We start from the raw sequence: 24,929 nt of genomic DNA, 5'->3' as shown, positions 1-24,929 counted from the left end.
TTGATAATTATGTTGCACCCTGCTGCAAACTCAATCAAAATCAATCAAACTTGCACATTATAAAGGTACAATTTTTCTATATTCAAGAATCCGAGAAACTTGGCAGGATAATTTGTAACAATTAATTTCTAAATAAAAGTACTATTTCGTAGATTTCGTAGAGATTAAAGACCCCAATATTAGTCAACTCTTGACACTGTAATTCTTTTCCGATCTTGGATAGACTATATAATATATATATATATATATATATATATATATATATATACGTATATATATATATATATATATATATATATATGTATATATATATGTATATATATATATATATGTATATATATATATGTATATATATATATATATATATGTATATATATATATATATATATATATATATATATATATATATATGTATATATATAGTACTTATTCTGTCTATCTGTCCGTAACGAAAACCCTAGCGCCACATATCCATAAAAACTACTACTATCTCTGTAGCAGGTGATGATCTCTGCGATGTGTTAGAATTAATTTTTCTGAACTAAGTTCACGAGAAATGTAGTATACACTAACGTTTTTTAATCTATTTTTTTAATTTACGTATAACTTTTTTTTAATTATCTTTAAAATGTAAATTTTCGTAGTAGATTAACAGTTGTATTATTTTTGTAATTTATTTGAATTGTTTTATTTAGCCAGGAATCACATTCGCCCAGAGAACACAATCATACACACCCCAAATAACTTACCAAACCACATCTAAACTAGCCATACAACAAACTAATGATACGACAAAATTAAAATGTATAATGAAAGAACCTATAAATAAAATGGGTATAATGATGAATCTGATCTCTGATACACTCGTCAATAAAATATCCAACTCACCTAATTAAATTTGCTGAATGGAACGCCAACGGTCTATGCAAGCACGCGCAATAAATCCGTGCTTTTATACAAAATAATAATTTAGACATAATGCTTCTAAGTGAAACACATTGTACAAATAAAAGCTATTTTAAAATACCAGGCTATGATACATATCTATCAAACATCCAGATGGGACCGCGCATGGAGAGATTGCATGACGATGAAAGGCATTTAAACGAGATTATATATGCAGGCAACAACAGTTTGCGTTCTGACTTCACGACGCCAATAGCCGCATTGTCATATTGATGTGATGTGATATCACATATAAAAAAGCCACATAAAAAGTACACAAAAGATAGGAGAAGTTTTTCTAAGGAAATCAATATTGTTTTTTTTGTATTTTGTGTTTGCCTTTTTCATAAGTAAAGAAAACGTTGTTGCTTCTTTTAATAAAGAGAAAATAAGCAGAACAGCTCCTTGGCTTCTATGACATAGATGCGATGAAGGTTGAATACACATAGGAGCAAGGACAGACAGGTCAAAGTAGGGTGGTGTTTTGTTTTGGTATGAGTTATATTCTTCTGGTTCATGTTAAACTATATACAGATTGAACGAATTTAAAACGGAACATACGAAATCAATGTATTTCGGCTCAACTCCGCTCTAGGTGGTTGGCCAACAAAAGGTTGTCAAATAATTATATTATAAAAATTCAATACTTCAGCGGGCTGCTGGATTCTGAATTCATTCAAGAACAAGTCAAAACTCCACCCAAATAGGTTGCCTAGAATCACTGTGAAAACTAGACTACACAAGCAGTTGTTATGCTGTCAAACCACTTATCGCTTCCTTATAGTCCAAGAGATAGAGCCGAATTGAACTGATCAGTAATATGACATTTCTCTATTCGAATATATTCATTGTAACTGGGTTAAGACTTTGCCTTACAGGCGGACGCCCCTCGTGGTACAGGGGGTGGCTATACAGGGATGAAGTTGTAATTTTTTTCAGAAAAATTAACGATCGATAATATGGCTGAAAATTTGCCCAGAGTAAGATCTTGGTATAACCAGACGAAATCCCAAAGGGCGGACGCGAGAGTGGATACATAAGGGGTGGCGGACAGGGGTGAAATTGCAATTTTTTGGGGAAAAATTAACGATAAGTAATATGTCCGCCATTTTCATGGCTCATTATTTAGCCCCTAAAAACTCTAAATCCAAAAGGGCGGACAGCTGGGTTGGTACAGAGAGCCATAAAACGGGGTCAAATGTACCACTTGCCTGCGCATTTTAGGTCTCGGTAACAATTTTCAAACTGATATTTTATTATGATATTTTTATACCGATTGATTTGAAAATTTGTATGCTCACTTCTGTTACTATTCTGAGAAGCGTCAAGTAGAGTTTTCCTCAAAATTTTCCAAAAAAATTTCCGTAAATGAAAATTTTCGTAATTTTTTGAGGTAAAATCTAATTTATAGAATCCTTTCGATTTTCTGTAAGTTATACCATGATTTTTTTCCAAAAATTTTCAAACGATTTTTCCGATAAGAAAAAAAAATTAGAAAAACTTTTCTAAAACATTTGATAAAACTCTACGTCATCTTCTAAATCTTTTATAGAATATTTTGTAGTTTTAAAATGATATTATGATAATGTTTTTTTTTTTCAAACTATTTATTTAGATTTACTTTACAAATCACATTTTTTTCTTAAATATAAATATTTTACGAATTAATTTTTAATTGAATAAATGTTTGATATTTGATATTTTATTAAATTAAAGTAATTTTATAATGTTAACTATTAAATATTTTTGGTATAACAAATAGTATCTTTACTTATTTTTATTACAATAAAAAGGTTTTTAAATTTATATTGCATAAATAATGGTTGTTCAGATATAAGAAAAATTTTATTTATTATTACATTAATAATCAAATACAAAATATATTATTTCTTTCTATTTATCAATAGGTAAAATTCAATTTGTAGAATTCCTTTAACATTTTACAAATAATTATTAATAAAAATCAATTTAATAGTGGGATTATCAATTTTTTAAGTTTTGAAATTTACTTTGTACTTAGATATTTTCAATATTTTTTTTAACTTTCAAATTGATTGAATTTTTTTTTCATTAGTTAATTATAATTTTACAAATTCTGTTTGGACAATAATTTTGCATCATTATTATTTTAAAATATTAAAATAATAATGATGCGCGTTCTATTTAGATCAGTAATTCTAGACGCATGCGCTAAATGTAATAAGTATCAAGATGCTTTTATCCAACTTGGTGAAACTGACTTCGATTGTAATGAAGTTTTTGAAACCTTAGAAACTTTCATATGTCACTTATATAGAACAGGACAGACGAGAACAATTCCAAAAAGAAAAGTAAACGATGTCAGATTTTCACTATTTAACCGGCAGTATAAGTTGCATGATATGAACAAGCCTTTTAAAAAAAAAACTAAAAAATTTCAATGCTTCAAGCTTACCACCATGTCAAGATGAATTACACCAACATCTACTGCGAGCCCATTATATTTCAAATATTTGGACAAATGCTCATAAAAAAGTACTAACCGAATTGATTGTTGAAGAACATGGTTGCGAGTTTGAAGATGAAACATATAAATTCAAATGGTTTAGTGGACCTCAGATGCCAGAATCAATTCGAGAAGTAGTGATTGAAAATGAAGCAGATAATGAATGTGATATTATTAAAAGTGAAAGTGACGAAGATGATGAATGTGATGACATCAGTGAGAGTGAGAAAAATGACGAAATTTTTAAAGTTTTTCTAATTTTTGTTTCTTAATTTTCAAATTTTCAGCCATATTATCGATCGTTAATTTTTCCGAAAAAAATTACAACTTCATCCCTGTATAGCCACCCCCTGTACCACGAGGGGCGTCCGCCTGTAAGGCGAAGTCTTAACCCAGTTACAATGAATATATTCAAATAGAGAAATGTCATATTACTGATCAGTTCAAAATTTCGGCTCTATCTCTCCGACTATTAGGCAAGCTCCTCTTTCCTTTAAAGGAGACAGATAGTTGAACGATATTTTATACAATGTCTATCACCGGGTATGGATTTATTTTTGTCCAAGTTTTATATTGGTCCACTATTTCAAATGCAGTTCAAACAGACATATATTAAATTGTATGTTCCGTTTTAAATTCGTTCAATCTGTATATATATATATATATATATATATATATATATATATATATATATATATATATATATATATATATATATATATATATATATATATATATATATATTGTGACGATTAGGGTTTATAGAAAATAATTTATAAGTTATATACTACATAATATTAGATATTTGGTTGTTTTAAATAAGTTATATACTAGAGAATTTAATAAAAATATATTTATGTGAGGGCATTTTTAATAAATTAGCATATAATAATTGTAAAAAGTTGTATTTTAATATTGTAAATATATATAAGTGAGCCATGTGCTTAGGCAACCAAAAATACTCTCGGAGATTGACAGATATTTATACTCTGAAGTGACGTTTAAGAATATTTACGAATATAAAGTGGGTTATAATAATATATTGTTTGAAATGTGTATTTTATTAAATTAGAATGTTAAGTTACTAATTTAATTATATATTCTGATCTGAAAAGCCTAAATGTAAACAAAATTATTAATAGAAAAGAATAGAATTCTCTGGATCTCCGGAGATGGCCATGTTTGCGAAATGGTTTGTTCCAGAAAATTCAGACAAGTAGTTAATAGAACAAAATAGAACATGATATCTTACGAGATGGTTCTAGAAATCCAAAAACATATAAATACCCGTGATTTGGATTCAAGATAGCAGTTTTTAAGTTTTTAGTCAGAAGTCAGGCCAGTTTATTATGAAAGTTAGTAGAAAGATACAATTAGTTAGTGAATATTGAAGTAAATTGTTCAGAATTTTCAAGAAGTCAGTCAGAAAAGTTTAGTAAGAAATATGAAAGTTAGTTGGAGTCAGTGAATCAGGTACAAATAGTCGAATTGTTTAATATAGTGAGTTAAATGAAGATTAAAAATTATGCATATAATTAATGCACATTTATAATTATACACAAATAATTATTGGAGATTATAAAAGTATATTGGAAGAAATTAAATTATATTATGGTTGGAGATTAATATAAATCAACTTATAATAATTGGATATTGGTATATTGAAAAGAAGAATAAATATAAATGCTGTTTGCTGGTTTGATTGGTGGTATATAAATGCTGGTGAAGAAAAATATATCTTAAATTAGTAGAAGCTGATAATTGGAAAAAGAAATTTCACAAAAACAAGGATAACCGAAGTACGAAGACTTTCAGTGGTGATTAGAATATATATAGTGGAAAACAGTTCATTTAGGCATTCAGTGAAAGAAAGGTACAAAATTTTGTTAATATAATTTAGTTAATATCATAACAATTTCAATTTTGAAGATAGTTTGTTTAAATTTAACATTGTCTATAGAATTTAATTAGTTTTATAAGAACATCAATTTAAAGATAGTTTATTTTAAATTTACATTGGCTAGGTTAGATATATATGTGTGTTTCATAATAGTTATAATAAAGATAATTTTAAAAAGTACTTACAAGCTAATTCTTTGAGAACCGCGATAAAAACCCTATATTATTAAAAATACTCATTGCTCATCATTCAAACAAAAAACACATCATAACAATTTGGCGCCCAACGTGGGGCTCTCTATTTAAAAGAATTAGTTTGGGAAGATAAGTGCTCTCATATAATTAAATTAATTATCAGTAGAAAGGAAAAATTATAGAATTTATTTTTAATTATATTTGAACAAGTAAAGTCTCAAAATGTCTCAAGGAAAGAAAGGTACAAGAAGCAAAAAGAATGAAGAAGATGTGGAAGTAGAAACACAACCTATACAAGAGGAGAGCTTAGTTCAAGTTCCACAAGATACTGCAGAAATGAATCCAGAAAGAGAGGAAAATGTCAATATGGCAGCTTTGATGTCATTAATGATGCAGATGAACAAGACAATAGAAGAGAATTCAAAAGAAATCAAAGAAGACATAAAAAAATTGGAAGAGAATTCAAAAGAAGTCAAAGAAGACATGAAAAAAATGGAACAGAAATTGGAAGAGAATTATAGAAAATTAGAAAAGAAAATAGAAGATAATAATAATAAAATTGTAAAACAAATGGAAAAACAAATGGATAAAAAACTTGAAGCTGCAGAAAAAAAAGTTGCAAATGAAATAAAAAGTATACGGAATGACTACAAGAAAAGGATAGACAATGAGAGGACAGAAGTAAAGAGGATTATTCAAGATAATAAAATAGATATAGAACAGAAAATAGAGTTACAGAAATGTAACTTAGAAGTAAAAATTAACGAAGACAGGAGAAACACAGAAGAAAAATTAGACGATATACAACAAAATATCCAAATAAATAGTAATCAAATAAGAAATGTGGAACAGAGAATAGATGATATTTCACAAATGAGAGACATAGGGAGACCTTACTTAAATTTAACAAATGAGACTGGGATTAAATTCTCTGGTAATATAAAAAATTTGCATCCTAGAGTATACATAAATAGTTTAAAACATAAATTAAGATTTGTGAATAATATTAATGATATTAAAGATTATATTAGAATGACATTAAATGACAATGCAGCAACTTGGTTTGCTAGTATTGAAAATGATTTAGATAACTTTCAAACATTTGAAAATAAATTTTTAAATTATTATTGGGGTGAATTAGAGCAAGCAAAGTTTAGAGAAATTCTATATTTTGGAAAGTATAATCAAAATTTAAAATCAAATATGGTAGATTATGCATTGAAATTGATAACAGTTGCAAAATATTTAGAACCACCACTTAGAGAGGATGAAACAGTCTTAAATGTATCTAGACATTTTGATGCTGATGTTGTGCAAACCGTAACTGTACAAAATATTCAAACAATAGATAGTTTCATTAATTTTATTCAAAGAATACAAAGAGGCAATATGACAAGTAATACTAACAACAGAAAAAACAATAATAACTTTCAATATAAAAAAAATGATAATCAACAATATAGACAATCATATAACAATAATACTAGGTATGGTAATAATTTACAAAATTTTAATAATAATAACAGTAATCAAATTAGACAAAATTGTAATAACAATACTAGTTATAATAGACAACATTTTAATAACAGTACTAATAATAATAGACAAGATTTTAACAATAGAAGAAATACAGAGCGACCTAACTATAACAGACAGGTAAATTGTGTTCGAAGGAATAGAAGCTGCGAAGACAGGGAACGAAGTAGTACAAGTCAGGAAAATGTGAGTAGAAGTCATAGTAGGGAAAGACATAGGACATCAGATCCAAGTGGTCAGATACAATCTGACAATTCTAATAATCACAATTTTGTGCAGTAAACTTTCTGAATTACAAGTTAGGCCATTGCTATTATGAAAAACCTTCTGAATTTATTTCTTTAGATGAAGAGAAAATTATTGAATCTATTAATTTAATTTATATAAATGCTTTGGCCAAAAATAAAATGATTAAAATTATGATAGATACTGGTTCAGAAAGTACATTAGTCTCGGAGAATTTTATTTTTAATACATTAAAACTATCAGATATAATAAAGATTCCAAAAATTAAAATTATTGGTGCAAATAATAAGAAGTTGGGTGAAATTGATAAACTAGCCAATTTTAAAATTAATATTCTTAATAAAGAAATTAATATGCAAGGATTTATTGTCAAGGATTTATGTGTTGATATATTAATGGGAAATGATGAATTGGAAAAGAAGAAAGTAAAGATAGATTTTGAAGAAAGAATGGTAACTTTGGAAGGGCAAATAATTAAATTTATGCAGAAAGATGAGGTAGAAGAAGGAATAAGAGTTGATAGGATATTATTAAAAGAAAATAATGATGTTTATGAAGAAGAAATGTATTTTGATGATAGGGAAATGTCCCAAAAGAATGTAAAGAATAATTATTGTAGTGAATATTTAAGGAATGGAAATTTTAAGCAGATGGATGCCTACGAGGCGGAGTGCGTAAAATTGGAAGCAAGGAATAATGAGTACATAATGAAGAATAATTTTATTTGTAAAGAAGAAGATGTGATAAAAGTTTTAAATTGCCCTGAAGAATATAAATCAATAGTCATTTCCATATTGCAGCAACACAAGGGACTTGTCAATAAAGAAAATAGAATTGCACAAAATTATATCCATAGTATAAAAGTTAAAGAAGAAAAAGATTTTAAAACAAAATCATACCCAATACCATATAAATACAGAGAAGAAGTAAACAAAACAATTAATAATATGTTAGAAGATGGGATCATTGAGAAGGCAGACACACGTTTTATTAACCCCATAGTAGTAGTACGAAAAAGATCAGGTGAAATCAGGTTATGTTTGGATGCAAGGAATATTAACAAGATTACTGAAAAGCAATTTGAAGCACCAATGAGTATAGATGGAATATTAGGAAGAATTACAGGAATGTCATTTTTCACTAAAATCGATTTACAGCATAGTTTCTGGTTAATACCTCTAGAAAGAAAAAGTAGACAGTATACAGGATTTCAGATAGATGGAGTAGTATATCAATTCAAAGTAGTACCATTTGGACTTCAATTATCTTGCAGTGCTCTATGTAGATGTCTTCATGATATTTTGGATCAATATGAACATTTTGTAATTCACTACATTGATGATATATTAATTTTTTCTAAAACGGCTGAAGATCATGAGAAACACCTAAAAATTATAATAAATAGATTAGACAAAGTTGGACTAAAAATAAATCAAGAAAAATGTACATTTTTTCAAAAAGAAGTCATATATCTAGGTTATAAACTTAACACTAAGGGAATCGAAATGGATCCAGAACGGACACAAGTCATTCAGGAATATAAAACACCACACAATTTAAGAACTTTAAGAGGATTTATTGGAATAATTAATTATTATAAAAGGATGATACCAGATCTAAGTATAAAAGAAATTCCATTACTTGAACTACTGAGAAAAGGTGTAAAATGGAGATGGGATCAGAGAAGAGAACTAGCATTCCAAGAAATTAAAAACATTTTTCTGTCAAATTTGAAAATATACTATCCTGACTACACACAGCCATTCATATTAAGAACAGATGCATCAATAGAGAGATTATCAGGGGTATTATTACAAATACATGATGGGGTCGAATACCCAATACAATTCATTTCAAGAATTACAAAGCCACATGAAAAGGGTTACTCAGTTTCAGAATTAGAACTAGCAAGTATAATACACTGTGTCACAAAATTAAGATTTTATTTGTTGGGTAATGAATTTACAATAGAAACAGATCACCAAGCTTTAACATCTATATTAAATAACAAATATGGAAACAGTAGAATACATCGGTGGAGTCTAATACTTAGTGAATACTGCTTTGAAATCAAATACATTTCTGGAAAATCCAATATAGTGGCAGATGCTTTATCAAGGTTAGAAAATACACCACAAAAAGGGCAGCGCACAATAAAAATTGGATTAAATCAATTAGTAGAAAGTACAGGATTATATTCTAAAGAAGAAATTATAAGAGATCAGATCAATTTGAGTGAAAAACAAAAAGTCCTTAGGAAAGATGGGGTATATTATAAAATAATAAATGGCATAGAAGTATATGTAATAACTAGAACTTTAGCAAAGAAAATATTGAAAAATTTACATAACAATTATATGCATATTGGTTCAAGAAAGCTCTGGATGCTATTTAGGGACAATTATTTTGCAAAGAATGACATAAGTATAGCAAAAGAAATTACTACCCAATGCCCAATATGTCAACTAAACAAAGAAAAGAATTTCAAAAACCAGAACACATATAAATCTAATGTGGTATATGAAAAACTAAATACAGTTTCCATGGATTTTATTTCAAATTTAGTTCTCAGTCCAACAGGAAAAAAGCATATACTAGTGATAGTTGATTTATATACAAAATTTATTAAACTATATCCCTGCTCTAGAACAAATGTTAAAACATTAAAATTATATATTAATCAATTTTTCGAAGAAATAGGACCATTTAGAAATTGCATAATAGATAATGCTACATATTTTAACAACCAAAAATTTCGGACATTTTGTGAGAAAAAGGGAATCAACATTCATTTTACAAGTATCAGACATCCTCAGGCAAATCCTGCAGAAAGATATATTAAAGAAGTTATAAAATATTTAAGGATACTGTGCCAAAATCAACACGAAACTTGGCAGCAACATATACCACAAGTAGAGTATTTTTTAAATAATACACATAATTTGAATACAGAAGAAGTACCAGAATATTTAATGTTCGGCCATATAGGAAACAGAAAGTGGATTAGTGAATATAATCAGGATATGTTAGAACAAGTAATGCAGAAAGTGAATAACCGAATTAGGAGGAAAGCTGAAAAATATATCAGAAGACAAAATCGAAATATAAAAAAACCAATCACATTTCAAAAAGGAGACCTAGTGTTAATTCGTTCACTTAGAAAAAGTAATGTTAAAGAAAACCGTTGTAAGAAATTACAACCAATGTTTGAAGGTCCATATACAATTGAAAATCAGAATGGACTAAATAGTTATGTGTTAATAGATGCAGAGAACAGACTAAGAGGCATATTTCATATCAACGACATTTTTCAATATCATGAAGAGATTGAATAATGATTTCTATACCTTTAACACAAATATAATAACACTAATAACTTACTGATAGATCCATTTCATAGATAGATGGTAGATTTCTTTGTTGTGAATAAATTTGACATCATACTTGTTGAATTTTGTATATATGGAAATTAATTTGTACCCTAAAAATCATAATTTGGGATTAGACACAAAATTGATACTATAATTGCTATAAAAATGTCTTTCTAATATAATAAAGTGGAAAAACTTACCAATTTATATTGATGAAAGTTATTTTGAATGGAAATAATTCCTAGATTTTGTCTATAAATAAACAGAACACAATATCCATTATATTTTTAATTAAGGTTATATTTTATTCTCTCCATTTGACATGACAGTTTGACCATAGAATAGCCGAACTGTGCTCCGTTGTTCTCTGCTTTGACATAGACAGCGAACAGGGATGTATTTAACACACTTTAAATAATAAAAAAAATTGAATTATTAATTTATTAAATTTAATAAGGTATGAGAAAATTAATATTTAAAAAAATAATAAGTAAATTATTTATTTTAAATATTATTTTGGGGTATTGTGACGATTAGGGTTTATAGAAAATAATTTATAAGTTATATACTACATAATATTAGATATTTGGTTGTTTTAAATAAGTTATATACTAGAGAATTTAATAAAAATATATTTATTTGAGGGCATTTTAAATAAATTAGCATATAATAATTGTAAAAAGTTGTATTTTAATATTGTAAATATATATAAGTGAGCCATGTGCTTAGGCAACCAAAAATACTCTCGGAGATTGACAGATATTTATACTCTGAAGTGACGTTTAAGAATATTTACGAATATAAAGTGGGTTATAATAATATATTGTTTGAAATGTGTATTTTATTAAATTAGAATGTTAAGTTACTAATTTAATTATATATTCTGATCTGAAAAGCCTAAATGTAAACAAAATTATTAATAGAAAAGAATGGAATTCTCTGGATCTCCGGAGATGGCCATGTTTGCGAAATGGTTTGTTCCAGAAAATTCAGACAAGTAGTTAATAGAACAAAATAGAACATGATATCTTACGAGATGGTTCTAGAAATCCAAAAACATATAAATACCCGTGATTTGGATTCAAGATAGCAGTTTTTAAGTTTTTAGTCAGAAGTCAGGCCAGTTTATTATGAAAGTTAGTAGAAAGATACAATTAGTTAGTGAATATTGAAGTAAATTGTTCAGAATTTTCAAGAAGTCAGTCAGAAAAGTTTAGTAAGAAATATGAAAGTTAGTTGGAGTCAGTGAATCAGGTACAAATAGTCGAATTGTTTAATATAGTGAGTTAAATGAAGATTAAAAATTATGCATATAATTAATGCACATTTATAATTATACACAAATAATTATTGGAGATTATAAAAGTATATTGGAAGAAATTAAATTATATTATGGTTGGAGATTAATATAAATCAACTTATAATAATTGGATATTGGTATATTGAAAAGAAGAATAAATATAAATGCTGTTTGCTGGTTTGATTGGTGGTATATAAATGCTGGTGAAGAAAAATATATCTTAAATTAGTAGAAGCTGATAATTGGAAAAAGAAATTTCACAAAAACAAGGATAACCGAAGTACGAAGACTTTCAGTGGTGATTAGAATATATATAGTGGAAAACAGTTCATTTAGGCATTCAGTGAAAGAAAGGTACAAAATTTTGTTAATATAATTTAGTTAATATCATAACAATTTCAATTTTGAAGATAGTTTGTTTAAATTTAACATTGTCTATAGAATTTAATTAGTTTTATAAGAACATCAATTTAAAGATAGTTTATTTTAAATTTACATTGGCTAGGTTAGATATATATGTGTGTTTCATAATAGTTATAATAAAGATAATTTTAAAAAGTACTTACAAGCTAATTCTTTGAGAACCGCGATTAAAACCCTATATTATTAAAAATACTCATTGCTCATCATTCAAACAAAAAACACATCATAACAATATATATATATATATATATATATATATATATATATATATATATATATATATAATATATCTATATGTCAAAAACAAGCCAAGTACTTTTTCGATAATGAGCAAAAACGATAAAAATCCTGCACTTAATCGACTGGAAAACAGTTATATTATAGTAGAACCTGTAAGGTTCATCAAAAGAGAAATGAATGAATACTTAAAATGGCAAAAAAATGAAATAAACATATAAACGAACTGGAGAAAATAGAATTTTTATCATTACTAGAAAATACCAACAGATGGGACCAGAACAAAGAGAATAAAGAAAACCGGAAGAATAAATTTGCTTTCTTTTAATTTTATTATTCTTATTCATCATATTTTAGTTTTTTTTAAGTTTTAAATCGATAATTTAATTATACAGTAAAATAATAGTTTAGTATATTACTAGCAATATATAAAAGATAACTGGATCTGACCCTGCGTTTTAAACAAACATGTAAGTAGGAGATTAGGTCACTATTTCACAAATATCGTGCCGCTTCAAAAATGATGTGTTCGTTTATGGCTCTCTTGTTCTTTGTGAATTGAATTGAAAATGTGTGAAGAGGAGTGCCACAGGATGAGAAAAGAAAAAATGAGGAAATATCGAAAACGACTTTCACTAGTGTCTAGGTTAATGAATGGCTGAGTGTTGAAACGGTTTCATAGAAATAGTAGGAAAAATTGGTTTTAGGCGAGGTGAAGAATTGTGTTAATTGTTAAGTACTCAAGGAGGAAAATATGTTACTTAAAATAAAATTTATATATTTATGTGTGTTATTCTTAGTAAAAAGTAAACATTATAAGATATTTAGATATTAGGTTAAGTGGGATTAAATTGATTGTAGTAACAATTACATTTTACATTTGTTTTGACACATCAATTTCCTATCCGTAAATCGTTTTCAAAAACATTTTTAAATAAAATTGTGAAGACTCTTAACCTGTGCAAGTGTTCTTACTGAACAGTACTAACTAAGATATCATTTACGTCAAATTGACAAAGTGGACAAAATATATGAAAATTTTGCGAAATTGCAGAGAAACTGGACTTTGGAAGTAGGTGACGATACCAAGTTAATATTTTGCTATGTATGACGTCTAGAATGGTTTCATTTTCTGCTATAATTTTACGTATTGTAAGTTATGATGATTTGAGCAATTGCTTTGTATAGCATTATTTTTGTTTTCAAAATTTTATCACTTCACAGCATTTACTTTAGGTGGCCTATTGCCCTTTTACTTTTTCAATTTTATTTGTGATATCTTGGTAGCTTTTTCCGTTTGCTGTAAGAGTGACGAGTGCCAAGTATTTTAACGAACAAACATTCTTAACTTTGCATATTCCTACATCTAAGTCTGGTCGATAATCTTCACTTACTACCATGTACTAAGTTTTGTAGTATTTGTTGTAAAGCTCCGTTTTGGATATTCCTCGAGTAATTTTTTAAACATATAAGTGCTATTGTCTCTATCTCTAAATATATTTTAAATAAGGTCGGTGCTAATGTGCACCTCTGTATCAAGCTTATCTTATTAACACAAATTTCCAAGAAATATTGTTTCCGACTATGACTGAACTACTGCAATCTTCATATAGTTTACTTATTGTTTGTACGTAGTTATTCTTAATACCAAAAATTAGCATAGCTACCCACAAACTTATTTCATGGGACTGTATCGTATGCCTTTTTAAAGTCTATAAATGTTAGGTGTATTGCCCTTACTCATTTTACTCTTTTTTTAATCAATTCTTTAAAATTAATATACCACCCACACATTTGGCTCTTCTGACTACGTTAGTTATACTTCTGAAAAAAAAAAAAAGTCTTCTTCTTCTTAACATGCCATACACCAAAGTGCGTAGGCGACTATCTCATTACTAGAATTCTGTTCTTGGCGGCGTGACACAGCTCGCCTGTATTGTGTATTCCTGTCCATTCTTTAATATTCCTTAACCAGGATAATTGTTTGCGGGCAGCTCCCCTCCTACCTTCAATCTTCCCTTGTAGGATTAACTGTGGTATTTCATAATTTGCTCCTCTCAATATGTGCCCAAGGTAACCAATCTTGCGTTTTTTAATAAATTCAAAGAGTTCTCTTTCCACGCCGGCTCTCTTAAGGACGTCATCATTTCGAACTCTATCCACCCAAGGTATGCGCATCATTATTCTCAATGACCACATTTCAAATGCTTCAAGTTTGTTAATAGATGTTTTTTTTAAAGTTCACGTTTCCATGCCATAAAGCAAGATGGACCATATGCACTTGACCATTCTGTAGCGTATTTCGAAATTTAGGTTTTGATTACACAGGAGCGGTCTGAATTTCACAAAAGCTTGTCTTGCCATTTTTATTCGGGTTTTTATCTCTTGTTGTGGATCCGATTGGTCATTGATTGTGGTGCCAAGGTATTTAAAAGTTTTCACGCGTTTTAAAAAAAAAAGTCAAACCGTATAAATTGCCAATTCAGTCAATTGAAGACTCGAGAAAATACTTTAAACGTATGTGTAAAAAGGCAAGTGAAAGCATCAATCTAAACTAAATGACTAATTTACTAATGTTTGTATTTTGAGAACGATTTCCGAAGTGGATATTGAAACGTCAATAAACGTACTTTAACCTTAAATTGTGGCTTATTCCCATTTAAATAGTAATTGATTGAAGTTTTCAGCTTAAATTTGTTGCTATAAATTGTATTGAACTATTGCATGACGAGCAATAGGTAATAAAATTAAGTTAGCTGGCCTGTTTATTTAATAAATTCAATACAGTCATCACGATTTTATAGATATAAAACAACACTACGTTCACAAAGATAGATAAATGTCCTATTTGCAAAAAATTAGGCTCCTTCAATAATAATAAAGTAAAAATTGTTTTCTTTTTTAAATTAATTTTTTGGAGAAAATGAGGTATAGCTAACTTGGAAAAATGACTTGTGGAGGTTAAAATAAAAAAAAAATTGAATGAAGATCGCAAAAACCTTGAATGAAAAAGCTCATTCTACGCATAACATATTTTCAAAATTAACTGTTTTTCATGTTATAAATATATTATAGTAATAAGTGTTGTGCATGTATTTAATTTATTATTTTCATCCTTCTTCTTTGCTTTCTTCCTTCCATCCAGCACCTCAATTTTTTGCGGTCCAATTAATAAAACAATTTTCATTTGACGGATTGGTAAAGTTTACTGCTATAAAGCATTAACTTAAAGATGGGATTCCTCACAAGAGATGGAGTTCCGTCAAAAGGAGTTTGATTTTCATTTACAACTTACTGCTAAAAAAAAATGGAAACCTCTGATCTAGGTAACGACTTTCGTTATTTTTTTATGGTTTTTTTATACAGACTTTTTATAATTGATAGCCTTTGTGAGTCATTTTTACTTTGGTTTGGATACTATTCTTCTGCTTTTTTTTTATGTAGTAATGACTTTCATATCTACATACGAAAATTTCAAGCGTAACCTCCTTCGGGGAGATAACACTTTTAGAAAACAATTAGTTTCTGTAATTTTTTTAATATTTTAATATTAGATATATATGTATATATATATATATATATATATATATATATATATATATATATATTACCCATATAACATTCTTCAACATTTATAGACCATATCATAAACCGATAAAGGATGATACCGCATTAATTCTAGCGTGGTATGCTACTAAATCATTCTAATCTTTTATAAAATATTTATGACGGTTGCTTTACGCTTGAGTTATCCTTTTTATTATACATAATACGTTCAAAGTATGTCAGAAGTTATCAAACGGAATCTTGAAATGTCACTACTTAATAAGACTTTCTATTGGGAGCAAATTCAACACTAACGGCAATTAAATTAAAATGATGTAGGAAATATAATTAGCATATATTAGATCTACCAAAATATATATTATCTTTATTTCTATTAAATACAGTGTTCCACACAATTGGCCGAATACTTTTTTTATAATATAAAAGATGTTATGAAAAAAAACTTTTTCCTCGAGATTGTCTTAATTTATCGTTGATTACGCCCGGTGAGTATCGACCATTACAGAGGAATCAATTTATTAATTAAATAATATATTTATAATGAGACAAGTGCAAGAGAAATCATTAGAATACAAAAAACCATTATCTATGTTTCGTGGAACTCAAGAGGATATTTGATAGGATCAAATTAAGGGACAGTAACAAGTGTACTTATTGTATGTAAGAGAGATACCTCTAAGATTAATTAAAACGATCGAAAATATCTACCAAAACAACACAATAAAAGTAAAAGGAGAATAAAAACTAACCGACCCAATTGAAGCTGGCATTTAAATAAAACAGGCAGATTCTCTGAGTCCTTTATACTACACTTAACAGCAAATTTACTTAGATGTAAATTGTAGTTGGATGATTAGATAATCGAACAAGTAACGGAATTTAAATATCTAGTCACCACACTATATAGCTACGAAAAGCACGAAATAGAAGTGGAAGATTAAGTAAATAGAGCAAACAGAGCTGCAGGTTTAACAGAATTAAATAGATAATATTAAGAAATTAAAATATCGGGAAAGAAACGAAACTCGACTTAACACAGACAGGACAAAATAATGTTAGAAACAACAGAGATAGCGTTTCTTAGAAAAATTGATGATAAAACACTATGGGACAGAACTAGACGTATATTATATATATATATATATATATATATATATATATATATATATATATATATATATATATATATATATATATATATATATATATTTGTATATAATGTATATAATGTAGATGCAAGGTGAAGAACATCAAGGACGGGGTAAAAAATGAAAGAGTAGAAAGGAACGATAATATAAGCCGAATAACAACAAATAGAGTAGTAAAGACGGCGATAGACGGTTCCCCAATAGGAAGACAATCAGTCGGAAGACCACAAAAAAGATGGAAGGACAACTTACTGAAGGCACATTTAAAACCAGACAAAGTCATATCTACATAAAAAGAAGCAGAAGAATAGTACCCAAACCCAAGTAAAAATATATATATATATATATATATATATATATATATATATATATATATATATATATATATATATATATATATAACAAAACGAGCTATTAGATAACTGTTTTTTATCTTGAGCTTTCAATTATGTTTATAATCATTTTCAAGAGCTGCTGAAAAATACAAAATATCTTACAAAGTGGAACTAGAAATAGTTTGTCAAATAAATTTAGGCTGCTAAACATATTTCAAAACACTATTTTAAAAATTAGCTTCTGTTTGTTTATGTTTCTCTTAAATTTTGTAACATAATTTTGAAAAACTTTTTAACACAAAAACAATTGAATTTATAAATAAGTTAAAATAGCGACCAATTAAAAATAAGCCTCAATGTCATGAATGCCAACTTACAATTTTTATTTTTGACAATTATAATGCCAAATAATTAAAATTTTGTTTAAAAATTCTTTTTTATTTAGTAATAATTTTTTGAAATATTTTTAGCAGCATACATTTATTAACCAAACTAATTTTATTTGGTGAGTTAATATTTTTTTTGTAGTTCCACTTTTATAGTTATTTGATATCAGCAACTTAAGCCAAATTTACCATGCACTAATACTACAAAATTGATTCTTCCGTATTCTACTTTTAATTATTGGTTTCTTCTTCAGTTTCTTTTATTATATCATAACCTTTATGTTGGCATCTACAAAACTTTTCCTTTAATCTTACCATCTGATTGTCAGTTCTCACATTCGAGCTTTCAAATACTTCATTTTGCATGATATGGTCATAACAGTCAAGAACCCTAGCCGTGTCGTTGTTAATATAACATTTCAAAATTGACAAGTACATTTTTTGATAGATAATATAAAATTACGTAAATTGGGAGGAATCTTCCGGCGTTCTGTGTTTCTGTATTTGTTTGCTGATGTATTTATTAGATTAATTTTTGATGTTTCTTCACATTAATACCATTTTAACGATACAGATCTTTTAAAGGTTCATTTCATTAATCATTTACTTAATTGTTTCTCATATTAGATGTATCGCTAATAACACTCTTTTAGATGAACTGATGATGCTCATTAAACAGTGGGCGAAACGTCTTCATTAAATAGATAAAGTAGCACAACTGTTGTCTTTTTTATCTCCAAATTGACCGAAAACATCTCATTCACTTACAAGTGCACTTTTTTTTTATATTAAATTAAACGGTCATATTTCTTAAAGATATATCTATATATATATATATATATATATATATATATATATATATATATATATATATATATATATACACTCAAAAATGTTTTGCATAATGTAATATTTTCAAAATTATCCACCAAATCTGGTGAAATCTGTTTTTTTTTTAACAAAATACTTTATTATATATATAAAATTGTATGTTTTGAAAAAAACAATAAACAAAATTTAAATGATTAACAATTTATTATTATTATTTATAATATGTATTATAAATATATTTTTTTAATTTGTACAGATATAGGAACTAATACTTAATATGCCGTATTTCCACCTCTTGCATTAATGCAAAACTGAAAGCGATGTCCCATGCTTCTTATAAGTTTATTAATGTAGTTCTGGTCCATGGTGCCCCATTCTTCAATCGCTGCTATTCTAAGGTCTTGTAGTGTCCTTGTGGGTGGTTGCCTTGAATTTTTCTTTTAAGCATATCCCATCCGTGCTCAATGGGACTGAGGTCAGGTGAGCAAGGTGGCCATTGTAATCTGACGATATTTTCTGTCTCTAAAAAATCTACCACATGTCCCGTACGATGGGGAGGCGCATTGTCGTCCATAAAAATAAATTCTGGACCAACAGCTCCTCGCCACAAGCGTACAACAGGCATAAGAGTGGTATCAATATAAATTTGTCCATTCATGATACTAACAATAGGAATTAAAGGAGTTTTATTATTTAGCATGATAGCACGATATTATTTAGCCGCCCCAAAACATTATAGAGCCACCTTGGTATGGGACTCTTTGGACAGCTTGGTTAAGTCTATCCTGTCGATTTGGGTTCCTCCAAATCCTAATTCGGCGATTATCTGACAAAAGGCTAATTTTGGTTTTATCAGAAAATAACACGTTTCTCAATCTGTTATCATGGCATTGTAAATGTTCATTGGCGCATTCCAGTCGAGTCCTTTTCTGCTCTAACGTAAGCTTTGGTACAAACAATGGTCTTCTTGTAAATAAGTTCGGCGAATGTAACCTGTTTTTAATAGTCTGATCGCAAATTACAATATTATGAGCTTGCTGGAGCTCTCTTCTAATAGCTGGAGCAGTCATAGAGGGATTTCTCCGGGCAGTTAACGTTAAAAAGCGTTCTTGGATATTGGTAGTAATTCTGGGTCTTCCGCTTTTTGGACGATCGCTTACAGAATTCGTTTCTCGATATTTTTCACAATCCGAGACACGTCACTCTGATTAACTCCAACCCGGACAGCAACGTCGACTTGTGTGTGGCCTTCCTCAATCAAAATAACGATTCTAGCTATGTTGAACTCAGATATCACCTATCTATTCATAGTTTTCACCATAAAGTGAATAAAACGCAAACCAATTTTTACAAATATCGGTTTTCGAAAACTGATGAACGCAATATGAATACCGAGAATCGTTGCGACGATTAAGAAACAAAAAACAAGCAATAAAATACATTATTTTTGTAAACAAAAAAAATCAGTGCAAAAAATTTCAAATGAGAAACGTTCAGTTGCGTTACAGATAATATGCAAAACATTTTTGAGTGTATATATATATATATATATATATAAACTATATATATATATATATATATATATATATATATATATAATATATGTTAGGGCATTAAGAGCTAACAAAAAAACCTTTCTAGATAATTGATTTCAACCAGTGTAAAACAAAATGAAATCATTATATCGACAAAAAATAATTATTGGTCAATAGAGAAATATAATCTATTTGATAGGAAAGTAAATACTAGCAATACTGAAACTTAAACATTATCGTCACTAACGCTTCTAATCGCTAGAAGATAAATAAGTATGTAGAATGGATCCGTGAAACATAATAAACTGAACGAAAGCATCATAATAATTGAATACCTAAATTAAAGGAAGGATAAAATTATGTACGACTAGATGAAAAAGCAAGGGAAGAAGTGGACGGAATTACCATGAGATGTATCTTTTATATTCCTATTCCAACTTTTTTATATCTCTACTTTTCTTCTGATAAGATAAATGCATGCAGGTATTAGTTATTCCTAACATTTGTGATTTTAATTGTGTATTAGTTACAAAATTAGTACTTTGTATTAATTTATCAAGTCCGTCCTGGTATTATGTTTTCACCGAAATTAATGAAAAAATTTATATAAATATATTATAAATATATATTTTTATAACATTTGTTTGAACGTTTGTGTAAAATTTTTCCCTGGATATATTTTATAAATTATTTTTTTGTGGAAGAGATTGAAGCAAGATTGAAACTATAGGTCTAAAGATTATGTTGCCTGACCGGTATTTAAATATCTGGAAATTCAATATTTCGTGAAAAACTATTAAATGCAGTAAATAAGACAAAAAAGAAATCGTAAAATTTAAATATTATTTTAGTGTTAGGTAACGCAATCGAATAATATTTTGAATATTATTACATAAGAATTACCAATTTATTAAATTATTACAAAACTAGAAATTGATAGGAAGTATTTGAATTAAATACGGAAGAACATTATTTCCACATACTTTACATATTAAAAGTACCTCGGAGATTATTACGTTGTGGAAAAAATTGTTTAATTTTTTTAATATATAAAGCTGGTAAAAGTTAAGTTTCTTCTTGGGAAGACTTTAATGACAAAATTTTTAAGGTGGATATTAAGAGTGTAAATTAGGAGGAGAGAACAACAAATATTGTGGTGAGACGTAACCATACTATTTGTAAATACTATTACTATAAATGACTAAAAAATTACAAAAATAAATATTTAAACCTACGTTTTGTTTAAATTTTAAACCTACGCAAAATGTTTACTTTAAATAAAATTGGAAAGCTTGATATATAAACTTAAAAGGACAGTAAAAAATAAACGTTAAAGAACCTATACTAAATATTATGTTTGTATGGGATTAAGCCACAATTGAATATAATTAAAATTATATTTTTATGGTGAGAACCAGTTTCTGGTTATTCCTGATTTATTCTTGGTCCTCCAGTGGCATACATTTTTTTTGTAAGAGTGAAGGTCGTGGCATATTATTGTGCACGTTGCGTTTCCAGCATATAGCGTTTAGTTTCCGAAAAATATAATTTAAATGATTTTAAATATGAACAACGCACACTGTCCGGAACATAGCGTTTCAGACACTTAACGTTTCCGTTCAGTGTATTTGAAAAAAATATTTTACTGATGCCGACGGCAACGTAACCGGTTGGTAAGGATAATGTGATTTAGATGTCCGTCGTTTTCCCCCTGTTGTTTATTTAGGTATTTGTTTGATTTTGATACAGAGTATTTAAAAAAATAATTTTCGAGGCTATTTTGTCATTTATGCATGTGTTTTTATTGCTTTGTGACAATTAATCACGGAAGTGATAAACAATTAGGACTTTTGTACGGAAGTGATACCTTTTTTTTTTTAAAATACTTTTTGGTTTGATATGTATGGCTTCGTTAAATGTAGTATTTTGTTTTTTTAACTGAAGGTGAAATTAAATTTAAAATATATTTAAACTGAATCCTATTCATTCTAAAATATCCATAATATTTTTCATCGTCGTCAATTATTTCTCTGTATAAAGTTCAGTATTCACATTCCTTCTTCCTTTCTCTTAGCATTGGATGTACTTCAAACCTTATTTTTAACACAGTTTTTCATTCTTCATCGTTAAAAAGAAGAGCAATTGCACATAATTTTTGTCGAGAAAAGCGAGATATCTTCACCGAACCAAACTGAAACGTTCTATATATGAAAATGTGAACGCGCAGCCCAATTGCTGAAGTGGAAGCGCTACGTGCCGGAAACTATACGTGCACGATAATATGCCGCGACCTTGAGAGGTAGCGGAACTTCTATTGAAGAATTTTTACAAATTATATGTACTATTATTACTCTCCCTAGCGCTAGGAAATTTCTAAACAAATATGTGGGATCGGCCATAATGCAACTAAATAATTTAGACATCAGATTGTATGGTCTAACAAAAGGGAAAATATCCCTACAGGATGCTTAAATTAAATAATATAATTAAATTTGGCAAAATCAAATTTACGTGGAGATGTGTAAGGGAGAACGCCCACCAAACTGGCGTGACATGTAACATGGCAGTGGCATAGAAAGGGCATGACACTGGCGTGGCAGGTAGCGCACACCAAAGTAGCATGACATTAAAAAGGCTAGTTAATTCAAAATGTCTCTCAGGATGAAGTTATGCTAACGCTTTTAAACGTCAACAATATGAACAAAACTCGTCCGCCACGTCAGTTTTGGGTACACCCTTATTGGAAAGAGATGTAAGGGCATAGTAGATTTAATTTATTTAAAGAATTAAAAAATTCCGGACTTGTGTTGTCATAGATACCTGGAAATTTCTCAAGTAATGAGACAAAACGAATATTAAATTCTGGACTGTCTTCCATATTTAAATTTTTTAACAAACACACACACAAAATGCAAGTATCACGTGGCAAAAAGTAGAACAAGCTCTATTTTTAACGATGTGGCGTAGCAAGATGCATGACGCCACTGTCACTGTCATTTTTGTGTGCGCTGAATCATTCGTTTGCATTGGTTACATTTTAAGTAACATGCTAGACGCGCGCTCATCGAGTTAGATTCTAACTCGATGCGCGCGCTACTTGCTACTTGTCACTTGCCATGCCAGTTTGGTGGGCGCTATCCCTAAGAGGTGAAATTATTGCAATAATTACAAATTTTGTGATAAACCCTGGAATCTCGACAAATTATTGTTCTGAAACTATTTTTCACTAAGTAACATAAAAACAAAATTTGTTTAATTTACTAATGTTTGTATTTTGAGAACGATTTCCGAAATGGAAATTAAAACGTCAATAAACGTACTTTAACCTTTAATTGCGGCTTATTTACATTTAAATAGTAATTACTCGACATATTAGATTCACAAGATCTGGTATTTTTCAGTTTTTAAATTAGCAATGCAAATAATAATTTGTCCTGGGTGAACGGATATAAAACCATTTTTGTTGTTAAGTTATCTTTAACAACATTAACAAGTACACATGTAGGACCTTACAAAGTAAAATTTGATCCATACACAAAAAAATAAAATTTGATCCACATCAAAAAAATGTGATCCATACACTAAATTGAGATATTTGCAGCTCCCACTCTCACAGGTTGGCCAAAAGACAAACGGTATTGTAGTTAGAATTTATTTTATATGAATCTTTTTATAATATATATTAGGTATACATGTTCGATAATTAAGTTTTATATGAATAGTTTTATAATATAAATTAGGTATATATGTTGGATAATTAAATATATGTTAGATTTGACAATCTTCTCCAAAACGGTTTATAATAATTTAAATAAACTATTATCATTATTAGAAGGATATCTCTAGCAGTTTAACAATGTACATACTGACTCAATATTTAAATATGCTTCAGCTAAAATACCATTTATTTCAAAATGTTTATCTGTAAAATATTTGCTTATTACATTACAATTTTTTTTATCCTGATTGCAGTATCACCCCAATATCTGAGCGACAATAATTTGCCGCTAGATCAAAATCAGGTATACATATAGTAATTAATGATAGACCCTGAAGGGTTCCAAATTTAAGACAAAAGAGAAAATTTATAGAATTAAAAACTTTAATGTCATTTAATAAATCATTGGTTTTATCAACTCTTAAACTTTACATTTAAACATAAACCAATTGATGCTTTAGTTTGCTACCAAACACAATTCCACTTTGTTAAATGTTTGGGAATTTCCATTATATTGTTTATCAATAACTGGTTTATTGATAACGACTTTGTTTATTACTATTACTTAAATACATCAGTACTCTAGTTAACCTGAAGCGGTTAATACGTTTTATCGAGTTAATATTTAGTAACAAATATGGAAGGCGAAAATATTTAAAGGAAATGCCGTTGACAACATTTTTTTGGAAGGTGAAAACTATTACAGCAAGATAGTCTGCTATTTCTTGGACCTACGATATACAAAGAAGGTAACAGAGCCAGTGGCACGTTC

At 28.4% G+C, this 24,929-nt stretch overlaps 1 protein-coding gene across 1 annotated transcript in view; it reads left to right on the top strand.

The window, feature by feature from the left end:
- The window catches only part of LOC140441340 (serine protease inhibitor dipetalogastin), a 271,631-nt gene that overhangs the window by 138,845 nt on the left and 107,857 nt on the right, over positions 1 to 24,929 (top strand). The gene's annotated exons all lie outside the window — the stretch shown is intronic.

The sequence above is a fragment of the Diabrotica undecimpunctata genome, chromosome 5 (assembly GCF_040954645.1).
Source record: "Diabrotica undecimpunctata isolate CICGRU chromosome 5, icDiaUnde3, whole genome shotgun sequence".
Taxonomy (NCBI): domain Eukaryota; kingdom Metazoa; phylum Arthropoda; class Insecta; order Coleoptera; family Chrysomelidae; genus Diabrotica; species Diabrotica undecimpunctata.
This window is presented reverse-complemented; position numbering and strand designations above follow the sequence as displayed.